This window comes from Scyliorhinus torazame, chromosome 2 (genome assembly GCF_047496885.1).
Source record: "Scyliorhinus torazame isolate Kashiwa2021f chromosome 2, sScyTor2.1, whole genome shotgun sequence".
Lineage (NCBI taxonomy): Eukaryota > Metazoa > Chordata > Chondrichthyes > Carcharhiniformes > Scyliorhinidae > Scyliorhinus > Scyliorhinus torazame.
In genome coordinates, this window is record NC_092708.1 from 111109742 (window position 1) to 111134242 (window position 24501).

Genomic DNA, 24501 nt, shown 5'->3' on the forward strand with positions numbered 1-24501 from the left:
TTCAAGTGCAGTTGAGGTTTCCAGCCTCTCAATACCTTCCCAAGCATTTCTTGCCCAGTGAAACAGTTGAGGCTACCTCTTGGAATGTTTTTGAGGCAAAGATAGATTTTTAGGAATTCAGGGTAATGGTGAGTGGGCGTGTACGTAATTAGCCATGATCTTATTAAATGGCGGGGCAGGCTTGAGAGTCCAGATGGCCTGCTCTTCTAGTTCCTATTGCATTCCATTACTGAACACAGTCACAGCAGCTGGAGCAGCTAATGTGGCAAAAAAGTTTAAAAGCTCCATTTTTTTTTAAATATGGAAAGACATTGTATTATCTGGAAGCTTGGATGTTGACCTGGAGTAAAGAATGTCATTAGTTCACCTTGGACTGGGAGCAAGCCTGCCTGCTTCCAAAAAAGACCTGGCTGGCACCCGAGGAAGAGCTGTTTGTTTATCACTTTAATTGATGAGGAAAAAAACTGAAAGGCAAAGACTGAATGAAAAACCCATGACAGACACTGCTGGTTTTGAAGTCCATCTTGTTGGGGAATAAGCTTGAGAACAAAAAGCCACTGTACTGCTCTTCTGTCTCTCTCTTGCCTTCCTGAAATTGTCTGTGGTTCTCAACCAGCTGCCAAAGAATCCTCATCTGTGCACTGTCTGTATCTAAGGCCCATCTCTGCAGATATCTGTTTGTCCTATGTGGGTGCGTGTGTGCGAGAAATAGTTATACTTGCTAAGTACAATTTGTGTGTTAACCCGCAAGTTGTTTTATAACGAGCAATCATTCTGTTTATTGCAAGAAACCTGGTTAAAGTCTCCTTTCATTCTGGCTACCAAGGTAAACAATTGGCTATCTTGAGTGAATTGGACTGGTATGACCTGCAGAGTACTGAAACCAGATAACACACACACTCATACCATCCTGCTCACAGCATGCCGAAGACAAAGTGATTTCTAGCAGAAATTTGTTTTAGCACTGGTAGTGGCTTCCCGATAAGCTTGTTGGAGGAATTTAGACAAGTGCCTTGACCGCTTAAAAGCTGTATTGACTACCGCACTGGTTTTGGCACCAAATTATGCAAAGCCATTTAAACTGGCTGACACCAGTGACATGGTGTTGATGCAGTTTCATTACAGGAGGGGAAGGATGGGGAGCGGGGAGCAAACAGCCAGTCTCAATTTTAATTCTTTCAACTGTGTGGGGGGGCGGAGAAGGGGAGGGAAGAAGAGAAAGATTTGTTTGGTGTTGCCTCTACTGTATTGTGAAACACCAGTTGGGATTGAAACATAACTGAAGGGAAAAATTGGAGATTTTTTAAAAAATTCTAAAATGAAAACACATGTCTTAAAAACACAATGTGGAAGGGCTGACGTGATTAAAAACAAATCATCATCACCCTGGGCACAGAACGTCCACCACAAACATCTGTATTTGTATTGTGTCTTTAAAGGCATACAATGATCCAGGATGTTTGGGAGTATTATAAAACAAAATACGATACTGAGCCATGTAGGTTGATATTGGGTCAGATGAACAAAATCCTGGTCAAATTCTGTAGCTATCCTGACCAAGGCAACTAATGACCACCAATGGTGGTGCCTTTAACATTAGAGGTGCACAATAGGCCAGAATTGGTGGATGTGGAATGGAGCTGGATGGGATTCTAATGATGAGGAGAGGGTGAGGCTTTACACAGCTTCAGGATGTGCTATTCTGTTACATTGAAAGCATTGGGCTGGAATTGCGCCTGCAGGGATACTTCGATCCACAGTGCTGCCATGATTGCTCTACTAGTTGGTTAGGGTATTGCCTCCCTTGGCCTGGACTGTTGCTGTTTCACTAACTGGACACTGGGGTTTACTTTGTACCATGGTTTGTTTTATCCCCTTTAATATGGATCTGTACAAACCGATTTCAGATTGCATGACAATCTGAATGGTTTTCCTCAGGGTTTGATCTTCCTTTGCTTGAAACAGGTCTGGGAAAATGTCATCTGCCACTCTACAACTATATTCTATCTCTGATTTCCGATCACCATAATCAGAGCCTTCAGCCATTCTGTACAGCTCCGTAATGAAGGAGTTTTCAAGTTCTCCTGGATGCTGGACGCTTTGTTCAAATATAATCCTTTTTTGTTACTTTGGAGGTTAAGTTTTGAATTGCTTTAATACGTCATCAAATTTTGCAGATGTTTTATTACTCATCTATCATTTATTGGGAAATAAAGCCATGTGTAAAGGAATCGATGGCGATGGGATTTATCTGGACCTTGGATAAATCCAAAATGATCTGGAAGAGTAGATTTCAGATCCATGGTTAATTTTTAAATTGCAGGTTCAGAAGAAATTTCTGAAAATCCAAGATGGTGCCTCACTGCACAAAGGGTTTCCCCATCCTTGCTGCTTCTGGTGGGCTCCTGGAATAATCGCATACGCGATCTCCGCATTTAACAATGGCTGCCTGGATCGGCTGGTTCGTCGTACCTTTTTAGCACATTGATGTTCTCCAGGTCTTGGAATCATTAACTCTCAGCTTTTGCTTTTTTCTGAAGCTCCTGACTTGGTTGCGATTTTTAAGTTTAAATTTTTTCTTTGTTCTAAGTGAGCTGGATGCTGTCTTGGGAACTGATGGGAGGTGCGGCATTTTATGGCTGTTCTTCACCAGTGAGATCTTCCAGTCCTGCCAACGGCACCCCCCCCCCCCCTCCCCACCAGGGGTTTCCCTGTGGCAGGGAGTGAGAATCCCATTGATGCAGTGGATAGGAAGATTCCGCTGCTGGCCAACAGCAGGCCGCCTCCCGCCACAAAGAACATGTTGCAGAGGGCGGAAAAATCTTGCTTCCCCTGGTTTTTAAATGCCAATTTCTGACTCCTGAAGTATTTGATTGTTTTTTAAGGACTAGTGTTGTCCGTGAATTTAATCTTTTTTTAGCTTGCCCTGGCTAGATCTGCTGACTTGGCTTCAGAGAAGCCGGACTGTCACCGGATTGAATGGTGTCTTCCACAGTGAAGAATTTAAGGTGCGATTCTTCAGATTGGCAACTAAATGCTCCTACCAGCCGAAACTGCTGCCGCTGGGAGTGAACTTGACTCGCCATTAGGAAATACATTTATCCAGGATTACCCTTGGCACCCTGATGGTAGTTGTAGGGACAATAATCTCCACTTTGCCACCCCTTGGACTGCAGGTGACCAGGTACCAGTTTCTTGGGGCTTGGACCAATTTGTGCGAGCAGGGCCCTGGAAGCATGTGAACCAGGCGTCCAGCCCACAAATTAGATTCAAAACACCGCTAATGAGCTATTTGCATATTCCCGCCTTCAGCAACTTCCTCCGATATCTGGGCTAGTGGGGAAGGCTGGAAGACTCGACGGGTTTCACGACTGGTGTGAAACGTTTACCAATGCCCCACTGGGCCATCTGGATTCCCTCTGCTGGTGGGCGGCTCTGGAGAATCCCACCCTTAATTTCTGCCTTCAGCTTTCAAGTCTTTCTTTGGAGCTTTTCTCTTGATTCCCTTTTTTCTTTTGCTGCTTGGGTTTTTCTCCAGGGCTGAATGCTTTTTTTGTTCCCTTCGGTTTTCCAGGGTTTTAATTTTTCTTGGGGTCTCCAAGGTTGCGTTCCATTTGCTGCCACCATGTTTTCAGATGTTGGATGTACTTTGGTAGATATTATTAACACATTTGTAGCCTTGGGTAGCTCAAAAAGGTGACTAACACTACCTTGAAGACCACTATAAAAGATTTGGGAGGACGACTGCCTTGTACACGAGGAACATCAGCACAGATGTTGTGATCATCAAAGACACTAGTGTCCATAGGAGCCGCTCACAGATTGTATATGATGTTGAATCTCTGCATCAATGTTTGCTTTCGAGGAGAGGTGGCTACGGGTGGGTTACTCCATTTATTTCAATGGAGGGAAGGACTGTATCTTGCCTTGGGGCAGGTTGGTAAACAAGAGGTTGTGGCTGAGACCAATTTCATTGGTATGCTTCTGCGAAGGTGTCAAAACATGGCTTGGAGATTCTCTTGAGAGTGGAGATGGCAATGTCATCCTCCATGAGCAATGTCATGTTGTTTTCTTCTTGGATTCTCAACCAGCTCTGGTTGAAAAGTTATCCGTCATTGCTGTAAACGACTTCCAGTCCACTGAGACGCCTGTCTTAATGAGGTGAAGGATGAATATTGAGAAAAGGGTGGGGGGCGATTACACAATCCTATTTTACTCTGACCTCCTAAGGATTTGCCTTATTTTCATCAGTGAGGACTGTTGCTGTCATCTTGTTGGTGAATATTGATTAACTTCTCTGGACAGTTGGCTTTTTGGCAGGATCTTCCATAGCACGTCCTGATGAAATCAAAAGCCTTGGTCGGATTGATTTGAAGGCAGTGAAAATCATGTCTGCTGTTCCACGGTATGGTCAATCGCTACACTGGCTTTCTGGAAGGATTTCTTCAAAGACTAGGCTTGCAGCCTAATGATTTTCCTGGCAATGGAAATTTCTCGGTAGTTTCCACAGTCAGCTTTGTCTCCTTTCTTGAAGGTGGTGGCAATGACTGCATCCCAAGGTCGGCAAGCATTTATATTTTCAGCAACAGCTGCAGGAGATGACAGGTGATCTCCTCTTCTCCTGCGGTTTTACCATTCCTCACATGTCTAATGGTGGCTTCAACTTCATCCATGCTTAATGGAAGTCCAAGATCGTTGATGAGTTGGGGTATTTCCTCAAACATGTCCTCATCTATGATTATATCACGGTTTAGGAGATCTTTTTTAAGTGTTCTCGCCATCAAACGTTAATGTTTTCTGACTCTAGGGTTCCATCCTTTTGCACTGGTTTTGAGGACTAGGGTACTGGGTCCAGATGTTGCCTTGGTGGCACAAGAACCCCAGGTGTCATGCTTGTCAGCGAAGACTTGCAGCTCCTTAGCTTTTATCAGTCTACCATTGGTCCCTAGTTCTTCTTTGTACCGCCGATGGGCTCTCCCCTTTGCCTTGGTTCTATTCCAGGTGAAAGGCAGCACGGCGGTGCAGTGGTTAGCACTGCTGCCTCACAGCACCAGGCACCGAGGACCCTGTCGTGTGGAGTTTGCACAATCCTCCCGCATCGGCATGAGTCTCGCTCCCACAATCCAAAGATGATTGGCCACATTAAATTGCCCCTTATTTAGACATTTTAAATGATGTTTCTTCCACTGCTTCTAGTGGACTTTAATGGATATAGAGGAGTGGATGATATGTCCAGCAGTCATCTACACAGGTTATCCTTTAGTGATGCATGCATCGTTTTGTCTCCGGATCTGACTATGACCACGTTGATCATGTGTCAATGCTTCAATCGTGGATGTCTCCAGGAAGTCTTGAACCTGTCTTTTTGGTGGAACATTTAGTGATGACCAGCTGCTGTTCTGCACATTTTGGTGAGCAGAAGAATCCCGTTCGGAGTTGCAATTCCCAACTCATCCGATGTTTTGTTTCCAGTGTTGGGAATCCTTTCCAATCCTGGACTGATCTCATCTTCCTGAGCAATGTTGGAGAGAGGTTTCCACTGACAACATGTAAGAGAAAGTCAAGGAAAAGTGGCTCCTGGCAGGGGCTTTGTTTTTGATCCTTTTACTCGTTTATTTGGGGGTTGGGATTTTGATGACCAAACGCCCTTCATGGGTTTAGAGACCTTTCCCACTTGGGATATATGTCAAAATCTTCAACCAAGACGTTCAGTTCAAGAGTTGCCCATCAAAAGCAGTTAAAAGGAGGGAAGATGGTCACGGCGATTCACGCTAGACACGTTGGCTGTGGTGATGGCCTAGCAACTGTGAAATTTGTTAAACGGGTGGATCAGCAGGGCAAGGAGATAAATGAATCCTTTAAAGCCACTGTTGAGCAGATTTTGGGTCTGATTCATGAGCAGTTGGTGACTACCTCAAATGTGGCAAAAAGCAGTGAGACGTTCAAGGGGAGGGGAGGTTGGAGGAGCCCTGCCTCACCACAAGGACCGGCTTGCCTCATTGGACCAGCTTGCCTCATTGGAGTTGCTGATGGTGGCAGAGAGCAGCCAATGCCCAAGGTTGAAACTGAAGACCGGGTCAAGGCGGCCAAACCTCGGGTAGGTGGGGATGCTGGAGGGTGAGGGCTTGAAGCCAATCCAGTTGTTTTTCGGAGATATTTTCTCAGCTGGTGGGAATTGGACAGAGCTCATCAGGCGCTCAAGCAAACCGTGTTGGTTCGTCTGTACCTCAGAGCACCCAACACCTCAGGCACATGTTGTGGACATATCAGGACATTGGCCTGGGCTGGCAAAGAGGCATGTGGCTTTCAACAGGGCAAAGGTGGTAAGAGTGTGCCGTTTGGGATGGTGTACTCGGCGAGGTTGCTGATTTATTATTTCGCCATGCCGGAGGAAGGGAGGCTTTCATCAGACTGGAAGATGGGACTGGTGTGAAGAGGACTGTTTGGGACTCTCTGTACTAATGCCTTGCATGTTATGTATGTTTTGACTCTGGGGGGGTGGGGGCAATAATAAAGATGGAGGAGTTGTGTGCTTTCTTTGGAGGGGAAAGAGGCCTGTTAATGCTGTGGGGATTTGGGCACGTTGGAGGTGAGTTTGGGTGGGCCAGGTTGGATTGGGGGTGGGGGGGTTAGAAAGGAAAAGACCCTGCTGGGGATCCAGGAATTTGGGAAGGAACATAGTGTCCAAAAAGATCAGATGGGGTTATTGGGTTATGGGGCTAGGGTGGAAAAGGTCAGGTGGGGTTTGGGTTATGGGGCCAGGGTGGAGGTGTGGGCTTAAGTAGGATGCTCTTTCCAAGGGCTGGTGCAAACTCGATGGGCCGAATGGCCTCCTTTCACACTAAATTCTAATGAATCATGCTGCCGATGACTGACTGCAAGGGGAGTGGGTGAGAGACTTCCCAAGATAGATCACCTGGAACATGTGGGAGGGGGGGGGGTGCACTTTTTCCAACATTTACGGGGAGAGTGGGGGGGGGTGCACTTTTTCCAACATTTACGGGGAGACGTGTGCTTGCTTACCTGCGGGTGTGGAACCAGGTCAGGTTGTGTAAGGCGGTGAGCCAAGTTTTTCACTCCGGGTTAGTAATTCAAGGGAAGTTATGATTTTGGTCAGGAAGAAGGTTCATTTTCAGGTGGGGACGGTGGTGGCTAATCTGGGAGGGTGTTATGTGATGGTCACTGGAGGGGAAGGCAGTGGTATTGAAAAATATGTATGCCCCATACAATGTCCAGTTTAATGGAATGGCTCTTGGCTGCTATTCAGGAGGTAGACATGTACCAGCTGATTTTGGGAGGGATTATGTTCTGGAGCTGAAGTTGGATCGCTGCAAGCTGAAATCGCTGTCCATTTCAGGGATGGCGAAGGTGTTGGAAGCATTTATGGGGAGGTGGATCTTTGACTGTTTGTGAACCTGGGGGTAAGGAATTCTTGTTTTTGTACATAAAGGTACACTCTAGGATTGACTTTGTTATGGGCAAGACCCTGCTCCCGAGGTATTATGAGAGTATTCGGCGGTTATCTCAGACCATGAGCTATATTGGGTGGACTTGGGTGTGTAAAGATATCCAGGGCCATAATTAACTGTGTAGACTGGAATGAGATGGTCTCTCCTAGTTGTGGAAGGCACTGGACAGGGGAAAGATCATCTCGTACCAGGCGCATGTGGCTAGGCGGGAGTACCTGGGTGTGGCTGTGGAGTCTGCGAGTGACCCCAAGCCAGAGTTTTGGGCTTGTAGGAAGAAGCTGCAAATTCAGTTTGACCTGCTGCGTGTAAGGTTATGGTGCACAAGTGTGGTGAGAAAGCTAGCCCTTTTGCTCATCAGTTAAGGTGGCCAGAGAGATTGTGCAGGTGTGGAACTGGGGGGTGGTGGCATGGTGTCAGCCTGAGAGAAGGCGGTTAATTGGGTGTTTTAAGTCTTTTGTGAGAAGTTGGGGTTTGGAGTTTCCTCCAAGCTGGGGGAGGAACTGTGGGGGGAGTTGGAGGCACCGTTGGGTCTTGAGAAGGTTCGCACAACCTTGGGAAATTTGTAGGTGGGAAGGTGCCGGGGCCGGATGGGTTCACGGTAAAATTGTATAAAGAAGCTTGTGTATCAATTGCCCCATTGGGGCTGTTTAATGATTCATTGGCATGGTGTTCCTCCCAGAGGGGTGAGCATCCATTTACCTCCTTTTTCTGATGAAGGATTGGGACCCTACAGAGTGTGGGTCATACTGACTGATTTCTCTGCTCAATGAGGATGAGCGGTTTGGCTAAGGTTTTAGCATTTGAGGTTGGAGCCCTGTCTCTGGAGGTTGTGGGGGGGAAAAAACAAATTGGCTTTGTGAAGAGTAGGAAGTTGGCATCCAAAGCGAGGTGGTTACTCAATGTAGTTCTCACGCCGGCGGTGGAGCCAGAACCGGGGATATGTGGAAAAGGTGTTCAATAGGGTTGAATGGATTTGTTTCTTGGGTGTGGCTGTTATATTTAAAAAATATATTTTTATTCTCCTTTTTCACATTTTCTCCCAAATTTACACCAACCAACAATGAACAATAATCAGTAACAAATATGCCAATCCCCATATCAATAACAACGATCCCATCCTCCCACCAAACCCCAAACATTAGCCTGCATGCTCACATAAACAAATGACAAAAAGGAATCCGGAATCGCCCAAAGTCACCATTAACACACACAGCCCCCCTCCCCCTCCCCATAATTAATGTTCGATGTTATCCAGTGAATGAATAATGCCCATGAATTGTAGAACCCCTCCATCCTTCCTCTCAGTTCAAACTTAACCTTCTCAAGAGTCAAGTATTCCAACAGGTCCCCCCGCCACGCCAGGGCACAGGGTGGAGAGGTTGCTCTCCAACCCATCAGGATTCACCTTCGGGCGATCAACAAGGCGAAGACTACAATATCTGCCTCCGCACCCGTTTCCAACCCTGGCTGGTCCGACAGCCTGGATATGGCCTCCTGGGGGCCCAGGTCCAGTTTCACGAGCACCACTTTAGAAATTACCCTAAAAACCTCCTTCCAGTAATCCTCCAGCTTTGGTCAGGACCAAAACATATGAACGTGATTAGCACCTCCCCCACCCCCACAACATTCACACACGTCTTCTACTCCTTCGAAGAATCGGCTCATCCTCTCCCTCGTGAGGTGTGCTCTGTATACCACCTTCAGCTTTATCAGCCCCAACCTCGTGCACGAGGTGGAGGCATTCACTCTCTGGTGCACCTCACAGCAGAACCCCTCCTCGATAACCTCTGCCAACTCTTCCTCCCACTTTGCTTTGATCCCTTCCAGTGGTGCCTTCTCTTCTTCCAGAATAGCTCCGTAAACCGCTGACACTGCCCCCTTCTCCAGTCCCCTGGTCGTCAACACCTCCTCCAGCAATGTGGAGGCCGGTTCCTCTGGGAAGCTCTGTATCTGCTTTCTGGCAAAATCTCGAACCTGCATGTATCTAAACATTTCCCCCTGCTCCAGCCCATATTTAGCTTCCAGCTACTTCAATCCTGCAAACCGACCCCTAAGAAACAAATCTTTTAGTTAGTGTCTTAATCCCCTTCTCCTCCCATTTCCGGAAATTTCCATCCCACTTCCCTGGCTCAAATCTGTGGTTTCCCCGAATCGGCATTTCCCTTGACCCTGCCCCCAACCCGAAATGTTGGTGAAACTGCCTCCAAATTCTCAATGAAGCTATTATTACCGGACTCCCTGAGTATTTCCCCGGAGCTATCGGGAGCGGCGCTGTTGCTAGTGCTTTCAGCCCTGACCCCCTGCACAAACTCTCCTCCATTCTGACCCTCTGGGAATCAACCCCTCTGACCCAGCTCTGCACCTTCTCCATATTTGCCGCCCAGTAATAATACATCTGGTTCAGAAGACCCAAACTTCCCTCTGTAGCAGCACCTTTCTAACTCTGGCCACCTTCCCTTCCCATATGAACGAAGTAATGATTCCCTCAATCTCTCTGAAAAAAGCCTTTGGCAGGAAAATCGGTAGGCATTGGAAAATAAACCGAAATCGTGGCAACACGTTCATTTTAACCGCCTGCACCGACCCGCCAGTGACAGGGAGACCATCCCACCTTGCCAGATCAGCTTTCACTCTCCCCACCAAACTAGAAATGTTGTACCTGCGGAGCCCCCCACCACTCCCGGGCAGCCTGCACCCCCAGGTACCTAAAGTGAGCCACTGCCCTACGGAATGGCAGCCCCCCCCCACCCCTGGCCAAGACACCACAGAATACTCACTCTTGTCTAGATTTAGTTTGTACCCCAAGAAAGACCCAAACACTCGCAGCAGCTCCAATATTCCCCCGATCGACACACTCGTTTCCGACACGTATAACAGCAAGTCATCTAAGGACACCCTATGCCCTACCCCTCCCCCCCCCCCCCCCCCCCCCCCCCAACACTATTCCTTTCCATACCCACGAACCTCTTGGCTCAATCGCGAGTGCAAACAGCAGGGGGACATAGGACATCCTGTCTGAGGATACAGCAGGATTTAGACTGTCTGGAGACTTGGGCGGAGAGATGGCAGATGGAGTTTAATCCGGACAAATGTGAGGTAATGCATTTTGGAAGGGCTAATGCAGGTAGGGAATATACAGTGAATGGTAGAACCCTCAAGAGTATTGAAAGTCAAAGAGATCTAGGAGTACAGGTCCACAGGTCATTGAAAGGGGCAACACAGGTGGAGAAGGTAGTCAAGAAGGCATACGGCATGCTTGCCTTCATTGGACGGGGCATTGAGTATAAGAATTGGCAAGTCATGTTGCAGCTGTATAGAACCTTAGTTAGGCCACACTTGGAGTATAGTGTTCAATTCTGGTCGCCACACTACCAGAAGGATGTGGAGGCTTTAGAGAGGGTGCAGAAGAGATTTACCAGAATGTTGCCTGGTATGGAGGGCATAAGCTATGAGGAGCGATTGAATAAACTCGGTTTGTTCTCTCTGGAACGAAGGAGGTTGAGGGGCGACCTGATAGAGGTCTACAAAATTATGAGGGGCATAGACAGAGTGGATAGTCAGAGGCTTTTCCCCAGGGTAGAGGGGTCAATTACTAGGGGGCATAGGTTTAAGGTGAGAGGGGCAAGGTTTAGAGTAGATGTACGAGGCAAGTTTTTTTACGCAGAGGGTAGTGGGTGCCTGGAACTCGCTACCGGAGGAGGTAGTGGAAGCAGGGACGATAGGGACATTTAAGGGGCATCTTGACAAATATATGAATAGGATGGGAATAGAAGGATACGGACCCAGGAAGTGTAGAAGATTGTAGTTTAGTCGGGCAGTATGGTCGGCGCGGGCTTGGAGGGCCGAAGGGCCTGTTCCTGTGCTGTACATTTCTTTGTTCTTTGTTATCCCTGCCTAGTCCCATGGTGGACAGAAAAGTCTCTTGAGCTGAAGTTGTTTGTGCGGACACTCTCCCTTGGCTCCTTCTATAGTAGCTTTACCCAATTCACAAAACTTGCTCCAATCCCGAACTGCCATCAAGTACCCCCATTCTACTCGGTCAAACACCTTCTCAGCGTCCTTCCCCTCCGCCGGTGCCATAACCACGTTCAATACCTTCTAACGTTTGAAAAGAGGTACCGCCCTCTCAAACCCCGTCTGTTCTTTACCTATCACCTTCGGGATTCACTCCTCCAGCCTACCCGCCAGTACCTTCGCCAATACTTTTGCGTCCACATTCAAAAGTGATATGGGCCTATACGACCCACACTCCGTCGGGTCCTTATCATTTTTTAGCAACAGGGAAATCGATGCCTGCCCCAAAGTTTGTGACAACACCCCCTTCCCTATTGCCTCTTCAAACATCCCCACCATCAGGGGTACCAGCTTATCCTTGAATTTATTTGTAATCTTCTCCTGGAAACCCATCCGGCCCTGCCACCTTCCATAACTGCATCCTCCCAATCGCATCTTTTATCTCCTGCTCCACTATCGCTCCTTCCAATGTAGCCCTGTCCCCCTTCCCTAACCTCGGGTACTCCAACCCATCTAGAAATTCCTGCATCTCCCAGTCTCCTCGGGTGGCTCTGACCTGTACAACCTCTCATAAATTCCTCAAAGACCACGGGCTGGTTTAGCACATGGCTAAATTGCTGGCTTTGGAAACAGATCAAGGCAGGCCGGCAGCACAGTTCAACTCTCATACCAGCCTCCCCGAACAGGTGCCGGAATGTGGCGTCTAGGGGCTTTTCACAGTAACTTCATTTGAAGCCTACTTGTGACAAGTGATTTTCATTCATTTCATTTCCAAAGACCTTGTTAATCAGATCCGGAGCCACCACCAACTTCCCTGCCCTATCCATCACCTGAACAATTTCCCTTACTGCTGCCTCCCTCCGGAGCTGGACCTGCTAACATACGCTCCACCTCATCTCCATGCTCGTAAACTGCACCCCTTGCTATCCTCAGTTGGCGCACCGCCTTCCTGGTAGATAGTTGGTCAAAGCTCGCTTGTAGTTCCTTCCTCTTTTCCAACTTCGCTGGGTCCTCATCTTCTCCATGTCTGCTTCCAACATCTCCTCTATTACCCTCTGCCGCTCCAACCTCCCCAGTGAGAGGTTGGGACCAGTGAGCGCAGCCGTGACCTGTCCAACCTTGGCTCCTGCCAAGCTCCAGTCCCCCCCACTATCAGTTCATGTGTGTCCAAGTCGGGGATGGCCCCAAACACCTTGTTTGCGAATCCCACATCGTCCCAATTGGGACTGTATACACTTAAACAGCGCCTCCCTTCCAGCGCCCGTCACGATCAAATATCTACTCCCCCTGATCTGCCACCACATTCTTCATCTGGAAATGTATTCTTTTGCTGACCAGCACCGCTACCCCTCGAGCCCTTCCATCAAATCCAGTATAAAACACCTGACTAACTCAGCCCTTAAGTCTCACCTGGTCCTTCACCCTCAAGTGAGTCTCCTGCAGCATTGCTACATCGGCTTTCAAACTTTTAAAATGCGCAAGCACCCTTGACCTCTTGACCGGACCTCCTAAGCCGCTCGCGTTACACGTGACTATCCTAACTGGGGGTCACTCACCCCCACCCTTCTTATCCACCATCATCATACCACCGGGCTCTGTCCCATGAGCCTGACCCGCCCCTATCCATTATTAACACTGAACCCCATCTCTCCCCCCCCCCCCCCCCCCCCCCTATATTGCCTCGTGAAAAAACATCTCCCAGCATTGATTTCCCCCTCAGCTTGCCTCGTAGGCCCATCAAAACCTGCTAACCAGGCTCCAACGTCCGTAGCCCTCTCAAACTTTTAAAATGCGCAAGCACCCTTGACCTCTTGACCGGATCTCCTAAGCCGCTCGCGTTACACGTGACTATCCTAACTGGGGGTCACTCACCCCCACCCTTCTTATCCACCATCATCATACCACCGGGCTCTGTCCCATGAGCCTGACCCGCCCCTATCCATTATTAACACTGAACCCCATCTCCCCCCCCCCCCCCCCCCCCCCCCCTATATTGCCTTGTGAAAAAACATCTCCCAGCATTGATTTTCCCCCTCCGCTTGCCTCGTAGGCCCATCGAAACCTGTTAACCAGGCTCCAACGTCTGTAGCCCTCTCAAACTTTTAAAATGCGCAAGCACCCTTGACCTCTTGACCGGATCTCCTAAGCCCCTCGCGTTACACGTGACTATCCTAACTGGGGGTCTCTCACCCCCACCCTTCTTATCCACCATCATCATACCGCCGGGCTCTGTCTCATGAGCCTGACCCGCCCCTATGCATTATTAACACTGAACCCCTTTCCCCCCCACCCCCCCCATATTACCTCGTGAAAAAACATCTCCCAGCATTGATTTCCCCCTCCGCTTGCCTTGTAGGCCCATCGAAACCTGCTAACCAGGCTCCAACGTCCTTAGCCCTCCTCTCACCTCACCCAACCCCAAGGTATACCATCCCCTCCCACCCAGTCCCAGGGAAAAAAACAAAAACGACAGTCCAACCCATACAATTCACTAAAATAAGATATAACCGTCGCAGCACAGAATGCCAATCAACCCAACCAATAACTTGAGCTCTGTAACAATGTGAAGTGAAGTAAATTACAATACACGTCAATGAAAAGATAGTTATAGCATTTATATATTTTCCAGCTCCCCAATCACAGTCCACAGTCTCTCTTCCAGCTCCGCTCCTCACGTCTGTGTCAAGCCTTCTGCCCTCACGAACGCCACAGCTGCCTCCACTGTTTCAAGATAAAAGTATTTGCCGTTATACCGTACCAAATCGCACCCTCTTGTTGTACAGTGCTGCCTTCACTTGCCCAAAAGCCTTTTTGCCAGTTCCACCATCAAGTCCTGGTAAATTCAAACTTTAGCACTATCCCACTGCACCCCGAACTTCTGCTTCGCCCGGCTTAACACCTTCTCCTTATGGAAGCAGATAATTACTGCTCTTGGCGGCTCGTTCACTTTGGACTTCGGCCTTAATGACCGATGAGCTCGTACCAGGAGGGGTTCTCACCCTCCCCCCATCAACTCCACCAACCTCTTAGCGAAGTACTCTGTTGCCTTGGGCCCTCTGTCCCTTTGGGCAAGCAAACAATTCTCAGATTGTGCTGCCTCGAGCGGTTCGCCAAGTCCTCTAGTTTTGCTCGGAGTCCTCTGTTGACCTCCACCACCCTCCGCAGCTCGTCCCCCCATTGAGGTGAGCTGGTCGCTGTGCTGCGACACGGCCTCCTCCACTTGCTTCATCTTCTCGCCCTGCTCTCTCACCTCGGCCGATGCCATTGCCGCAGCTACCCTCACCGGGGTGATTGCCTCCTCCATCAATGACTTCAATGCGACCGCCATCTCCTTCCTCAAAACCTCCATGTGCCTTACAAACTGCTTTTCCAGCTCCACCGCCATCACCTCGGTCATCTTTTCCACCGTAAGCAGTGCGGCCCCACCATGCGGTCCGGCATCCGCCATCCTGGCATTCAACGGCAAGCCTGCGCTTCCTCCCTTCTTCGACGCTGCTTTTCGCATCATTTAACGACTTATTATTTTTCCTTTTTTTTCCCCCCTTCTTTCCTTCTTCAATCTTCAAACCAAAAAATTCTTCCTTCAAGAAAAAGCGGAGAAAAATGTTTTTTTTTCCATAGATTTTCTTTAAAACTTCTTTCTCTACTTTTTTGAATTCCCCTGGGACCGGACTTCAGTCTTCATAAAACATTCTAGGGGGGTGCCACCCAATGTGGAACATTGCGCACTGGCTTCAGGCCTGCCGCCTAGTCCTCCGTTTGGCTCCGCCCATACTGCTCCAACCGCCACGCGCACTGGGCCCGATGCCTCCGCTCTAGCCGCCCGACACCCATGCGGGGTTCCTCGCTGGTTTTCAAACCGGCCCCGCTTGACGCCTGGGACAGCCCCAAAGGCTGGCAACAATCGGGGGAGGGGGGGAGGGGAGAGGAGGAAAGAGAGAGCGAAGAATCGGGGAAACCCCCGAAAATGCCGCAAATAGTGGCCACCGGCGGTAGCTCCTCTCGATGCGGCCGACCCGCTCACAAACGTCACCGGAAGTCCGGTGCAGCTGTTGTATGAGGCACCGTCTTCTAGTGTGTGAACTGACACCATGAGTTTGTGGTTGTATAGGGGGGATGAGACGGGGTCTCCGTTGTTGTTTGCATTGGTTCGATTGCCATTGTCAATTGCTGTTATTGTGAGGGGTGGGGGGAGCACACGGTATCTTTGTATGGTGACAAACTTAACTGTACATAAGGGACTGTGATGGGGATATTGATATTGAAAAGGTTCAGCTCTTTTGGATATGAAGTAAATGCTGGGAAGAGTGAATATTGTGTGGTGATGTTTGGCCCCAGCGAAATATTCTTTCGTGTTAAAGATATACAAAGGACAATACAGCACAGGAACAGGCCCTTTGGCCCTCCAAGCCTGTACCCATCATGATGCACCCTTGGCCAAAATCCTAAGCACTTCCTAGTGCCGCATCCCTCCATACCCATCCTATCCATATATTCCTCAAGAATTCCCTGGGACCGGACCATTCATTAACATTGAAGGCCGTTAATGTATCTGCTTCCGCAACCTCCCCTGGCAACGCGTTCCAGGCACTCACCACCCTCTGAATATATATATATTTTTTAAAACACCTGCCTCGCACACTCCTCTAAACTTTGCCCCACGGACCTTACACCTATGCCCCCTAGTGACTGACCCCTCCACCCTTGGATGGAGTGCCTGCCCATCCACTCTATCCATGCCCCTCAATCTTGTGACCTCTATCAGGTCACCCCTCAATCTCCGTCATTTTTATGAAAACGGTCCGAGTCTGTTCATCCTCTCCACATAGCTAACACCCTCCAGATCAGGCAACATCCTAGTAAACCTCCTTTGGACCCTCGCCAAAGCCTCCACATCTTCTGCTGGTGTGGCAACCAAAATTGTGCGCAATATTCCAAATGCGGCCGTACCAACGTTATACAACTGTCGCATGACTTGCCATATTTTAATACTCGGCTGCCCCGTCCAATGAAGGCGAGCATTCCATATGCTTTCTTGACTGCCTTGTCCACTTGTGTTGCCACTTTCAAAGATCTGGGGGCCGGTATGCCCATATCTCTGACTTTCTATATTCCTAAGAGCTTTGCCACTTACTGTAAATTTCCTGTCTATGTTAGACCTACCAAAATGCATTACCTCCCATTTGTCTGAATTAAATTCCATTTGCCATTTCTCTACCCTAGTCCCCAACCTATCTGTATCCTCTGACAATCCTCAACACTATCTGCCACTCCACCAACTTTGGTGTCATCCGCGAACTTACTAACCAGACCAGCTACATTTTCCTCTAAATCGTTTATGTATATTACAAACAACAGGGGCCACTGCACCGATCCCTGTGGAACACCACTAGCCACAACCTTACATTCAGAAATGCTACCCTCTGCCTTCTGTTACTGACCTTTCACCTGAGGAAGGAGCTGCGCTCAAAGCTAGTGATTCGAAACAAACCCTTTGGACTTTAACCTGGTGTTGTAAGACTCCTTACTGTGCCAGCATCTCCACATTCTGTTATCCAGCCAGTTCTGTATCCATCTTGCCACCTCATCTTTGTTTTTTTTTGTACCAGTCTGCCATGAGGCAGCTTGTCAAAGGCTTTACTGAAGTCCTTGTAAACAACATCCACCACCCTCCCCTCATCAATCACCTTGTCACCTGCTCAAAAAACTCGATCAAGTTAGTAAGGCACAACCTTCCCTTCACAAAGCCATCTATCACTAATATGGCGGCAACTCCGCCAGCAATTTAAGCTGCAGGTAGTATCTGAATACGTGGCATGGTATCACAGTGGTTAGCACTGTTGCTTCACAGCGCCATGGTCCCAGGTTCGATTCCCGGCTTGGGTCACTGCCTGTGCGGAGTCTGCACATTCTCCCCGCGTCTTCATGGGTTTCCTCTAGGTGCTCGGATTCCTCCCACAAGTCCCGAAAGATGTGCTGTCAGGTGAATTGGACATTCTGAATTCTCCCTCTGTACCCGAACAGGCGGTGGAATATGGCGACGAGGCTTTTCACAGTAACTTCATTGTAGTGTTAATGTAAGCCTACATGTCACAATAAAGATTATTATTAGGAACTATTTTTTCAAACCAGTGAAATTGGATACCACATTTAAGTTTTGGGGGGGGGGTAACAAGGGGCGGGTGAGGGATGTTTTATTGGAGGGTGAGTTTGCCGGCTGGGAGGAGCTGAAGGAGAAAGAAGGACTTTGGAGGATGGATATGAGGTGCATGATTGGGTTTGGTGGACTTTTTTGATGTTTCCAATGGCACCGCCACCCACTTTGCTGGAAATGATGACCTCTTATGTGGGGTTGAAGGAGGGCAACACATCCGAGATATACAGATGGATCATTGGGGTGGGGGAGGGGAAAGCAGGTTTCAGTGAGGTGAAGGCTAGGTGGGAGGAGGAGCTGGGTCTTATTTTTGGAGGAAGAGGTGTGGAGGGAGTCCCTCCGTAGGGTGAATACAACTTCATGCTGCGTGAGGTTAAATTTGATGCAGCTCAAGGTCGTGTTCAGGGCACTCCTCATCAAGGCCAAAATGAATCGGTTTTTTGAAGGGGTTCAGGATAGGTGTGGGCAGTGCTCGAGAGGGCCTGCTCATCATATGCACATGTTCTGGTCCTGTCCCAATTTAGTGTTTGTTTTTTAAAACACCATATCGGCAATCCTGAACGTGGATCTGGGCCTTGCCCATTAGTGGTGACATTTGGGATGTCGGAACACCGAGAATTGAGTAAGGGTATGGGGGCTTTCGCTTCATTGCTGACTTTGCAGCGTGGTAGTAAGTGGGGCAGCATGGTGGCACAGTGGTTAGCACAGTTGCTTCACAGCTCCAGGGTCCCAGGTTCGATTCCCGGCTTGGGTCACTGTCTGTGCGGAGTGTGGTATTATAGGTATTACGGTACCTGACAGACTAAAGCACCAATGGTGGAAACTGTATGCTTTCTATTGGTTAGAATGTATGATAGCTCCGCCCTGCTAGGCAGGGTATAAGAACCAGGCACGCCCCAGCAGCCTTCATTCTGTACCTGAGCTGCTGGGGGAAACATCTAGCTTATTAAAGCCGTCAGTTGGACTACAACCTTGCTTTAGTGGTCATTGATCGTGCATCAATTTAATAAGCTAGTTTTGTTTAAGAAGAAAGGATGGAGCTCCAAATCAAGCCAGATTGTCTGCAACTTAGCCCCCACGCGGCTAACTCAGTGTCAATCTTTAAGCACTGGCTGGCGTGCTTTAAAGGGTATCTCGGGACGGCCGAAAACGCACCCACGGGGAAGCAGAAACTGCAAGTCCTGCACTCGAGGGTGAGCCCGGAGATTTACACCCTCATCGAGGAAGCGGAAGACTTCGATGCAGCAATAGAGCTTCTAAAAGGACACTATATTCGCCTGGTAAACCAGGTCTACGCCCGGCACCTGCTTGTAACAAGGCAACAAACCCCTGGGGAATTGCTGGAGGATTTCTACCGTGCACTACTAGTGTTGGGAAGAAGCTGCAGCTGCCCACAAGTTTCGGCGAGCGAACACACGGAACTCTTAGTCCGGGACGCTTTCGTGACAGGTATGCTATCTTCACAAATCCGCCAGCATCTGTTAGAAAAGGACACCCTGGGTCTCGGAGGCACGGGCCCTTGCAGGCTCACTGGACGTGGCCTCCAGGAACGCCCGCGCTTACGTTCCCGACCGTGTGGCAGCCCCCTGGGCAGCGTGGAACCCCTCCGCGGCCGACCCCGAGACTTCACCCAGGCCTGCGCTGCAAGGCGACCTGGCAGCCCCGAGAGGCCCCGCTGCTGCTTTTGCGGGCAGGCCAAGCACCCCCGCCAGCGCTGCCCAGCTCGCGCATCCACCTGCAAGGGATGCGGCACAAAGGGCCATTTCGTGGGGGTATGCCAGGACCGTGCGGTTGCCGCGGTCTCCGGCGGCGAATGCGGACCACAACCACAAACTTCTCCACGGGCCCCGTGCGGCCAGCGGTCGCCGCCATCTGCATATTCCAGGGACGCGTGCGGACCCCGGGCGCCGCCATCTTGTTCTGCGGACGCCACGTTGGAGGGATAGGCGCCGCCATTTTGTGCACCCCCAGCCATGTGCGACCAATGGGAGCCGCCATCTTGGATGAACCCCCAGGACCCCAGCTCGGCTGACCATGCACTGCCCGAAGAGAACTCTCAACTGCTGCGATTAGCCTCGGTGACTCTGGATCAGTCTCGGCCTCGAACACTCTCAACTGCTACGTCAACCGTATTCATCAACGGGCAGAAACGTCCTTCCTAATCGACTCTGGGAGCACGGAGAGCTTCATACACCCTGACACGGTAAGGCGCTGTTCTCTCCTCATCCACCCCATTAATCAAAGAAATCTCCCTGGCTTCCAGTTCACACTCAGTGGAGATAAAGGGGTTTTGTGTAGCAAACCTCACAGTCCAGGGAAGGGAGTTCAAAAATTTCCGTCTCTACGTCCTTCCCCACCACTGCGCGGCTACACTCCTGGGTTTAGACTTCCAGTGTAACCTTCAAAGTCTGACCTTCAAATTCGGCGGCCCTATTCTCCCCCCCCCCCCCCCCCTCTTGCTGTCTGCGGCCTCGCGACCCTTAAGGTCGACCCGCCTTCCCTGTTTGCAAACCTCACCCCGGATTGCAAACCCGTCGCCAACAGGAGCAGACGCTACAGTGCCCAGGACTGGATCGTTATTAAGTCAGAGGTCCAAAGGCTACTGAGGGAAGGGGTCATTGAAGCCAGTAACAGCCCCTGGAGAGCTCAAGTAGTGGTGGTAAAGACCGGGGAGAAGCATAGAATGGTCATCGACTACAGTCAGACCATCAACAGGTTTACGCAGCTGGACGCGTACCCTCTCCCCCGCATATCCGACCTGGTAAACAGTGTCATGATATTCAAACATACATCATAACACATACATAATGATAGACAGACCAACGGACCAATTAGCACAGATAACACGACAGCCAATCACAGACCAGAGCAGACACAGTATGAGACAAGAAACACGACACTTCCTGGGCAGTCCATCTGGAGACAGCACAGGGCCAGGACCTCCTAGCAAGACACTCACACAGTCACAATGTGCTGAGTACCAAGTCTGATGTATAAATAGTTAAATGGAATAAAACTGCGTTGTACCAATCGCAACCGTGTTGGTTCGTCTGTACCTCCGAGCACCCAACACCTCAAACAGGATCGCGCATTATAAGGTCTTCTCCACAGTGGCTCTCATGTCCGCCTACCACCAGCTCCCCATCCGTACTAGTGACCGCAAACACACTGCCTTCGAGACAGATGGGCGGCTCTATCACTTCTTAAGTGTCACCAACGGGGTCTCGGTCTTCCAGTGCGAGATGGACCGAATGGTTGGCCGGTACGGTTTACGGGTAACATTCCTGTATCTCGATAATGTCACCATCTGCGGCCATGACCAGCAGGACCACGACACCAACCTCTGAAAATATTTCCAGACCGCTTAAATCCTTAACCTTAAATACAACAAGGATAAATGCATGTTTAGCACCGACCGCCTAGCCATTCTCGGCTACGTAGTGCGAAATGTAGTTATAGGCCCCGACCCTGAACGCATGTGCCCCCTTATGGAGTTCCCCCTCCCTCACTGCTCCAAGGCCCTGAAATGTTGCCTAGGGTTTTTTAGCGACTACGCCCAGTGGGTCCCCAACTACGCGGACAAGGCCCGTCCCCTGATCCAATCCACAGCTTTTCCCCTGTCGATAGAGGCCCGCCAGGCCTTCAGCCGCATCAAAGCAGACATTGCAAAGGCCACGATGCACGCCATCGACGAGTCCCTCCCCTTCCAGGTCGAGAGCGATGCTTCCGACGTAGCTCTGGCGGCCACCCTCAACCAAGCGGGCAGATCCGTGGCCTTCTTCTCTCGTACTCTCCATGCTTCCGAAATACGCCACTCCTCAGTCGAAAAGGAGGCCCAGGCCATAGTAGAAGCTGTGCGACATTGGAGGCATTACCTGGCCGGCAGGAGATTCACTCTCCTCACGGACCAACGGTCGGTTGTTTGATAATGCACAGCGAGGCAAGATTTTAAAAAATGACACAATCTTGTGGTGGAGGATCAAACTCCCAACCTACAACTACGAGGTCTTGTATCGTCCCGGGAAGCTAAACGAGCATCCTGATGCCCTGTCCCGCGGCACATGTGGACTGCCTAAGAGCCCTCCACGAGGACCTCTGCACTCGCTTTTTCCATTTGTCAAGACCCACAACCTGCCCTACTCCATCGAGGAGGTCAGGACAGCCACCAGGAACTGCCAAATCTGTGCGGAATGCAAACCGCATTTCTACCGGCCAGAGAGAGCGCACCTGATAAAGGCTTCCCGTCCCTTTGAACGCCTCAGCATGGACTTCAAAGGCCCCCTCCCCTCCACCGACCGCAACACGTACTTCCTGAACGTGATTGACGAGTACTTCCGGTTCCCATTCGCCATCCCGACATGACCGCAACCACTGTCATCAAAGCCTTCCATAGCATCTTCGCACTGTTCGGGTTCCCCGCTTACATACACAGTGATAGGGGTCCTTCTTTATGAGCGAAGAACTGCGTCAATTCCTGCTCAGCAAGGGCATCGCCTCGAGCAGGACGACCAGTTACAACCCCCGGGGTAACGGACAGGTAGATAGGGAGAATGGAACGGTCTGGAAGACCGTCCTACTGGCCCTACGGTCCAGGAACCTCCCAGTCTCCCGCTGGCAAGAAGTCCTCCCGGATGCCCTTCACTCCATCCGGTCACTGCTTTTGTGCGACCACCAATCAGACACTTCACGAACGTCTCCTTGTCTTCCCTAGGAAGTCCTCCTCTGGGACCTCGCTGGCAGCACCCGGACCCATCCTGCTCCGAAAACACATGCAGGCGCACAAGTCGGACCCATTGGTCGAGAGGGTCCATCTGCTCCATGCTAACCCCCAGTACGCCTACGTGGCGTACCCCCAACGGCCGACAAGATACGTTCTCCGTACAGGACCTGGCGCCCGCCGGTACCCCACGCACATCCCAGCCACCAGTCCCACTTTCCCCTCCACCGCAGCACCTTACAGGAGGATCGGTCCTTCCGCCGGCCCCGTCTAGGCCCTCCCACCCACCGACTCCCCCCGCAGGCGCTCCCTTCCCAGGTCAACCGTTTTCCCCACCAGCGCCGTCTAGGGGTGCCGAAGCTGCCATGGAAATCGAAGCCATGCTCCCGGAGTCACAGACGCCCGAGCCTCCACCGGAGTCACCACCGAAGCTCTGACGATCATAGAGGATGTCCAGGGCCCCCGATCGACTGATTGCTTCATTTTAATTGTCAACTGTAAAAATAAACCATCAAATGTACATAGCTATCAGAATTGTAAATAGTTACTAAACACTGTATGGAGGTATTACGGTACCTCCATAACTAATTATACCACGTTGCCATGTTTTGTAGTTTGAGGCCACCACCCCCGCAGGACTCTCTTTTTTTTTTTAACAAGGGGTGAATGTGGTATTATGGTACCTGATAGACTAAAGCACCATTGGTGGAAACTGTATGCTTTCTATTGTTTAGAATGTATGATAGCTCCGCCCTGCTCGGCAGGGTATAAGAACCAGTGCCGCCCCAGCAGCCTTCATTCTGTACCTGAGCTGCTGGGGGAATCATCTAGCTTATTAAAGCCTTCAGCTGGACTACAACCTCTCTTTAGTGGTCATTGATTGTGCATCACGGAGTCTGCACGTTTTCCCCGTGTCTGTGTGGGTTTTCCCCGTGTCTTTGTGGGTTTCCTCCAGGTGCTCCGGTTTCCTCCCACAGTCGAAAGATGTGCAGGTTAGGTGGATTGGCTATGATAAATTGCCCTTGGTGTCCAAAAAGATTGAGTGGAGTTGTGGGGATAGGGTGGATGCAAGTGGGTGCTCTTTCCAAGGGCCGGTGCAGACCTGATGAGCCGAATGGCCTCCTTCTGCACTGTAAATTCTATGATTCCGCTGAGTTGGAGGTAGGTGACACCACCCAGTGCCGCAGTGTGATCTGATGTTTAAGGTCAAGTTCACTGAGGGGTCGATTGCCGGGTTCGATTGTAGATGGCAGCTGTTCATAAGCACGAAGGATCTGGTTGCTGTTTTGGAGGGGGGAGGTGGGGGGGGGGCAGATGTTTTGGGTTTCCTATGAGTGGATAGTTGTTGATAGTTTGTCAGTTTGTCATTTCGGTTTTTCGATATTGGGAGTGTGTGGTATCCAGGGTGCAGTTGAGCTGCCTTTTGGACTCCTTCAAGGGTTGGGGCATAGGCACTCATGGACTGTTGCCTGCTGGTTCATGAGTTGTAGACAGACAGTCAGGGAGGAGCTCGTTGATGCTGACGGAGAGCTTGAGTCAGTTGGAAAGTTTATTCTTGATGGCGAAAGCAATTCCATTCATCCTAGGCTGATCCTCCAGGTTTCCTCAGCTGAAGAAGGTGTAACCAATGCCACCTTCCCTCAGCTGCTCTTCCGGTCTCTTGTAGGGCAGTGACGTCAATGTTGAGTTCAGAGACAATAAGGGCAGTTCTCTGTGCCGACTGATTGTTTTGCTCATTATCCATGAGTGTTGGTACATTCCAGGTTCTGAAATACAGCTTAACTTGATTTTCTGACTGCAGGTAGATAAACCTGCTGGGCGCGGTTTTCCAGCCAGGTTTGGGATGGAACAGCCTATTTTTAGGACCCCTTTTTCCTATGCGGGTTGAGAAGAGTGGATCCTGAGGAGGGCTGGTCGGTTGTGAAGAAAGCAACCAAAACGCGCTCCTGTTCCTATTCCAGAGCGAGACGGTGGAACCAAACTCCACAGCCATTGTGCTGGTCCGAAGGGACTTCCACATCTCTTGGTCCTGTCCCTACCACCTCTTGCCGATTGCTGCAGAGCTTGTCTATGTGGGGGGCGGGGGTGCTAGATTCCTCCAGGTAGACACCTGGTGCGGAACATCTTTTACATCAGCAGGCACACTG

At 50.1% G+C, this 24501-nt stretch overlaps 1 protein-coding gene across 1 annotated transcript in view; it reads left to right on the forward strand.

Annotated features, from left to right (window-relative positions):
• Positions 1 to 24501, forward strand: part of LOC140407785 (CD63 antigen-like) — a 53968-nt gene that overhangs the window by 21618 nt on the left and 7849 nt on the right. The gene's annotated exons all lie outside the window — the stretch shown is intronic.